This window comes from Pteropus vampyrus, unplaced genomic scaffold, assembly GCF_000151845.1.
Source record: "Pteropus vampyrus isolate Shadow unplaced genomic scaffold, Pvam_2.0 Scaffold57, whole genome shotgun sequence".
Lineage (NCBI taxonomy): Eukaryota > Metazoa > Chordata > Mammalia > Chiroptera > Pteropodidae > Pteropus > Pteropus vampyrus.
In genome coordinates, this window is record NW_011888838.1 from 6,123,917 (window position 1) to 6,131,175 (window position 7,259).

Here is a 7,259-nt window from a genome sequence, read left to right on the forward strand (position 1 = left end):
ACTCAAACTGGAATTATATCATAGTTCTCCTGGTTCTTAGGCCTTTAGACTCAGACTCTTCTGGGTCTTATATTGTGATGTGAACCAAGGACTTCATCAGCCTTCTCAACAGAAGCCAGGAACTAAGATAGGATTATACCAACAGAAACACTGTACCTGCTAGGAGTAAAAGAAACTGAGAAAATGGGATGCAATGAAGGACCCCAAAGTTGATTGAGAGATCATAAGGGTTACTATTCCCACCACAAGCCCAGGGAACAAAGCTGCCCCCACCTTGGTTTCAAAAGGCAGAAAGGTAGCAGAGCTACCTGGGTAGGGATCTTGAAAAGAGCTTCATGGGCAGGGCTCCACCAGGCCCAAGAGGCAGTACTGTCCCACTGAGCAGTGGGGGTGATGTCGCCATCCCAATGGATCCAGAAGGTGAGACTACTGCCTCAGTGGGTCTGGATGGCAGAGTATCAAACCAAAGGGGATTATTTTCAAGACTTAACGCCTAATAGTATTTACCCTGCTACATTTTTAACTTACTTAAGACCTATCACCTCTTTCTTCTTTTCTGTTTCTCCCTTTTAAAATGAGAATATCTGTCCTGTGCCTATTATACTATTGTATTTTGGAAGTACATAACTCACCTGGTTTCACAGGTTCACAGTTAGAGAGAAATTCTGCCTCAGGATGAATAATATCTCTAGTCTCATCTATATCTGATTTAGATAATATTTAGATGAGACTTCAGACTTTAGACTTTAGAGTTGATGCTAAAATAAGTTAAATTTTAGGGGACTGCTGGGATAGAATTAGTGTATTTCGTATACGAGAAGGACATGAATTTGGGGGAGTAAGGGGCAGAACGCTGTGGAATAAATGTTTGTGTCCCCCAAATTCATATGTTGAAATCCTAACCCCCAATGTGGTAGAATCTGGGTGTGGGGTCTTTGAGAGGTACAGATATACACAGAGAATCTGTTCCAAGACCTCTAGCAAATGACTGAAACCCCATAGAGTACTGAACCCTATATATACTTATTTTTTCCAATACCTACCTCTGATAAAGTTTAATTTATAAAGTAGGTACAGTAAAATAGTAACAAAAATAACAATAAGGTAGAATAATTATAACAATATACTGTAATAAAAGTTATGTGAATGGCTTTGGGGCCATTATCAAGTAAAATAACAGTTACTTGAACACAAGTACTTTTATGAGATGGAGAACCATGTTCAATTACTTGGTAACTGCCAGCCAAAAGACAACTCTAAGAAGATTTTATGATAAGGAATGTACTTTCTTGCAAGCCTGCAGGCAAGGACACAAGGGGAGGTGGGGGTGGGGTGCACTTCCCAAACCAGAATGTCCTGGGACAAAGGACTATATTGGTCTTTATTCAGGAAAATCATGCATAAACATCCAGGTGAACTTTTCCATTGACTGTATAGTTGGGGATATTTCCTGCACATGCACAGTTAGAAAACATGCCTGCATATACATTGCATGTTCAAAAATGATGGAAAATCTCTGTCCCTGGAAAGTGATTTTAGTATTACTGAGGGCATAATGAGTATAGTTCATGAGGTGGTCAGCATAGAGACCTCTGGGACACTTTGGGCAACTTCAGGCAGTTTGAGCCATATCGGCCTCCTAGTCCTGCAAATCATCCCAGGCTTATCTCTGAAAAAAACAGTTATGACAATCTTCAGTTGCAAGGATGGCATAGGTATGGAAGAAAGTCTAACTAATTAAGTCTCAGACCTTCTCTTAAACTCTTAGCAAATTACAGGATATGGTTACACAAATCTCACAACATCCAAGGTGATTCAAATGAGTTTACAAGTTAATCTAAGAAAAGTTATGAATTCTAAATAAAAATTAGTCTATGCTAAACTACCTGCCAAGCTATCTATCTATCTATCTATCTATCTATCTATCTATCTATCTATCTATCTATATTAGGTACAGTAAAATATATATATAGTTACAGTACTGCACTAGCACAATAGTCAATCTGATACCTGATACAGCTATTACATGACTAATGGTCAGGCAGCATATACAGAATGGATATCTTGGACAAAGGGATGTTTCACATCCAGGATGAAACAGAGCAGGAAGGATGATGAAAGATTTCATCATACTACTCAGAACAGCATAGAATTTAAAAATTATTTGTTGCATTTGCTATTTAATATTTTCAGATTACAATTGACCATGGGTAACTGAAACCATGGAAAGCAAAACCACAGATAAGAGGGGACTACTGTAATTAGACTTAGATGAGATCATGAGGGTGGGGTCCCCATAACAGAATTTGTGTCTTTATAAGATAAGGAAATTAGTGTCCATATGGGTGTGAGGGCCCACTCTCTCTTGCTCTCTCTTGGTTCCTCCCCACCCCTCATGTGAGGGTACAGCAAAAAGATAGCAGTCTATGAATCAGGAAGCAGGCTCTCACCAGACACCAAATCTGCAGGTTCTTTGATCTTGTACTTCTCAACCTCCAACTATGAGAAATTAATAAAAACAAACATATCTATCATTGTCTTGGTTCAAGGCAGTGCCTAACCAACTAATCTGCTTAATAAAATATAAACAGAATTTATTCATTGTTTAGGGTAGTGATAGTCAAATTTTACCTTTCTCATATACTACACAAGGATATTTGGGTGAGCTGCACACCAAGTACCAGAACTGGAAGTACAGAAAACAAAGTCTTCAAATCTGCTCTCACAAATCTCTGATAGAAATCCAAAGTACAACAGCAGCAGAGTATTCATAGTCGTCTGCCAGAGGCATGTGGGGAAATGAAATTTTTACTTTCTCATTGCTCAGGGTAAAATTGCTTCAACCTGAAGGTAACATGAAAAATGGAGAGAGGGGTCAGCATTGAACAATAACCCTGAAGCCTTCCTGTTTTCACAATGACATCTTGGCTAGCCTCATAGTCACCACCACAAGCCACATTTGCTGAAGATGTGATTTTTTTTTCCTTCCTTCAAATGTATTCTAAGACATTAGCCATTCTGAACAAAGAAGAGCTTTGCATAACTCTGTGCAAAATCTAATAGTCTGGTATTTATAGTCTAACTCTAATCTAAAATATATATTGCACCACTACCTCTGTTTAGCATTCTCCAGGAAGAACACATGATATGCTGTGTGAAAGGCAGTCTTCCAGTGTTTTCAATAACAAATCTATAGGAACATAAAAGGGAGCTACAGATGATGAGCTTCACAATTCAGAGAAATGAGGAACAAGAACAGGAAGTATCCTATTTGCATATCTTTTACACATTCACACAAGTATATCAAAACCTTTCAACAGTATTCCAGAGAAAAGGCCTACATAATATATGAAGTAAAACCAAAAAAATCAAATAGCTTCTAATGTTATGCAAATACACAAGTTCTGTACAAAAATTTCAAACTGAGATACCTAAAAGCAAATCATATCAAAAGCAGTCCCTTAATAAAAGCTCATAATTCTTTTAACATCATTTTTAAAACTAAAATTCTTTATTATATTATTGCACACATGGATAAAAATCAAAATATGCAAAAGTACTTATGATTAAAATTACTGGTTTTCTTCCCTTACTCATCCTAAGTTTAACTGTACTGTTCACAATGCACTATTTTTAACAATTTTTATTGTTACTGGTTTTTGTTTTTTGTGTGAATCATTCTTATGACAAATACATTCATACAACTGTTTTCTTTAAATTAAATTTAGACCTTATTCATTGCCTTTATACTGAACTACATGAGAACATAGCTTAGTTATGCCATTGCCTATTACTTCTCACTTTCCCCTCCCCCAAACATGGCTATATTATTTGGTTAATTTTATAATTAAATAATCTTATAACTTTATTTCTTATTCCAAAAAATATAAACAATTGCCCTTGTACAATAAGACTATGTGTGTCTCTACCCTCTCCTTGCTAATCCTTCTCTACCTTCTAGTTTCTAATTTTGATCATCCCTACTTTTATATTTCTGCAGTTAATATTTATAGTTGGTTCTCCAATTCTAAGCAATTCTTTATTGTTGTATATATAGATTAATTCTAAATGCTGAAAATCAATAGAGTAATTATTATTGAAAGTTGTCTTTACTGTACTAGGCTATGATTAAATTTTTGTATAACTTTTTTATGATTGTACTTTTTCTACAGTCACCAGGTTTTTTCTATTTGTGCGTGTGTTAATTATCTTTATCACCTCCTTAAGTTGTTTCAAATTTTCAAGAAAACTAACAAATCTTGGAATCCTATTTTTTTTCACCATCTACCTCCCACCAGATTATTACTTTAAGTAACATTCTAATAAAAAGTGAAGGAGAGGTTTACTTTCTCTGCCCTTGAATACTAAAAATAAAGTTTTTGTTGGTATAAAATTTTAAGTTTAAAATCATCTTCCTTTAGATCCTTGAAGCATTTCCTGTTGCCAGTCTGATTTCCATTTATTTTTAATCCACTTTTTTTCTTCATCTACAGAAGCTTTTATGATCACCTCTTTATTCTTACTATTCCAAAAAAATCAGGGTTTTTTTTTTTGTTTTGTTTTTTTGTTTGTTTATTTGTTTGTTTTTTAACTCATTGAATAAACTCTTAGTAAAACTTTAGCTCTTGGACAATTTCTTGCTCCTTTTTCATAGCATCCTAGTCTCATTTTATAGATTGCAATATTTTCTGAAACCTATGTAACTAGAGATATTTTTAAATTTCTCTTTTGCTTCCTAAATTGTTTCCTCTATTTTTAAAAAATATTTTTATATTACTGTGTAATGGCCTGCTGAAATGTGAAAGGGTTAAAGAATAATTAAAACCTGAAACTGGACAAAGGAAGTCTATAACTTAGGCCTAGTTTCTAGAACCCCTAACCACACTCTGTTAATCATGAAACTTGTAACAATGAGCTCATACGCTAACTGCCAATTTTAGCCTGTGTAACCCTGCTTGCTTGCGTGGCATGAAAAATAATCAATTGTATATAAGCTGAAAATTACTGTTTGGCCATCGCCCATGGGAACACTGGCTATTGCCCATGGGAACATAGGCAATCACCCATAGGAACATAACATTCTAACACAAGCTTTCTGCTTCTGTACTTCCCGCTTGCACACCTGACCAGTGGGTTGACAGGTAGTGAATAAGAGAAAGATGGACCTTTGTGTTTAAGACAGAATGAGGAATGGGATTTGGGGCTTAAAAACCTTGTATCTTGGCATTTCGAGGCTGCTCCTTTGCAAGGACAGCCGCCGGCTAATAAACTGTCTCCTGGTTAAGAGCACTCAAGTTGGGTCTGGTTATTCTGGACACAACAACTGTCTTAGATATCCAAAAAAGTTAGTTGCTTTGTTTTGTTCAGTTTACACAAGCCATAGAGGATATCTCTTTAATTTTCGACTTACTGAAAAAAATTAATTTTAATTGTCTAACATATTTCATAAAATTGACTATTATCTATATACTAATTATGATCCTCCAATTTACATCTCCAGTGAGGACCCTCCTCTCATCTCTAGAATCAGAATAAAATTGCTTACTCAAATCATTATTTGATTTCTAATTAACATCTCATTCTTAACCTGTCTAAAAATAAATTCCTGATTGTACATCCCTATACCACTAAATTTTCTTCTCCCATATTGTTCTCATCTTCCAGGACTTAGCCCCAAAACTCTAGAATCTTCCCTAATACTTTCACAACCACTATCCAATCTATCAGAAAATTATCTCAGCTCTACTTTCTAAATATTTCCAAAATCCACCTTTATGAGAAATACTGATATTTCTCAGTATCTCCACTGCTGCTCATCTGAATCAGGCTCCAAACATTTCAATCCAGGATTACAGCTGTAGTCTGCTATCTGGTCTCCCTGCTTCCACCCATATTGCCCTGGGCCCTATGCTCTGCAGAGCACTCCCAGTGACTATTTTAACACACAAATCAGATGTTTTGGCTAACAATTCTATAAATATGTAAAAGTCCAAAAAGTCTCTTTACCTGAATTTACTACACAGATTACCCTACCTCTTCTCATCTCCAGCCACTTGTGTAGTCACCCACTCTGTTTTAGCCACACTGGTCTCCTTACTGTTATGCAAACATCAGTGACCACTCTTACCTCAGGGCATCTCTACTTGCTGTTCCCTTTGCCTAACTGCTCTTTTTTAGGTATCTTCATAAATCCCTCTGTGTATTCCTTTGAGTATAAACTCAAACATAACCTTATCAGAGAGAGTTAACCATTCCACCCTATAAAACAGAAACCTTCCCCTCCCCAGCATTTCTAACTCCTTTAGCCAGGTTTATTGTTTTCCTTAATACTTAACCAACATCTGACACATTCTGTATTAATTTATTTTTTTTTCCCTTACCACCTACCACTAGAATATAATATTCTTAATAACAGACAGTTATTTTTTCTTGTTATTAACTTCTCTTACCTCCAGCACTTAGAAAAATGTCTGGCCTATAGTAAGAGCTTACTTAACATTTGTTGCCTAAATGAATAAGTGAAAAAACAAGTAAAAAATATGAGACAATATGAAATATGGTCATAAATGATATCAACAAAGTGAATTAGGAAAAGCTTGACATATTTGGACCTGAGAGAAGTCCAGAGAGGCTGGCCTAATGAAAAAGAAGAAAGAGGCTTTCAGATGACAATGAGTCAGATGCAGGCTGATGACCCTGGGACTTGTCAGGCTAAAGAAATTTATTTTAAGGAAAATATTAATCCATTAAAAGGTTTAAGCACAAGAGTAACATTTTCTCATTTTTTTCCCCCAAAATTTTTAGTTAGTCTTCTGAGTAAAATATAGAATAAAATAGAGTCAAGAAAAGAGAGACTATCATAGTGCCCTTGCCATAGTTTGAATGAGACATGATGCTCTCTTGGACAACAGTGGTGGCAGTTGGAGATGGAGAGTAAAAATAGATTTGGAATATATTTGTTAAGTAGAAACAGTAGGAATTGCTAATCACTTGCACATAGCAAATGAAGGAGAAAAATTTTGGCTTGAATAATTAAGAATGTAATGTTATAATCAAATGAGAAAAACTAGAGGAAGAAAGATTTTGTGGGCAGAAATGAAACATTTGATTTGGATGTATTTCGTTTGAGGCGTTTTGATGGTTTACTGGCTCTCTCCCTCCATGAGACCTTGCTTCATCACTCTACTCTGTAAAAGTAGCCTCTGCCTCAGAAAACTTCACAGGCACCAGACTTTCTGCCAATCACCTCCCAAGGAATG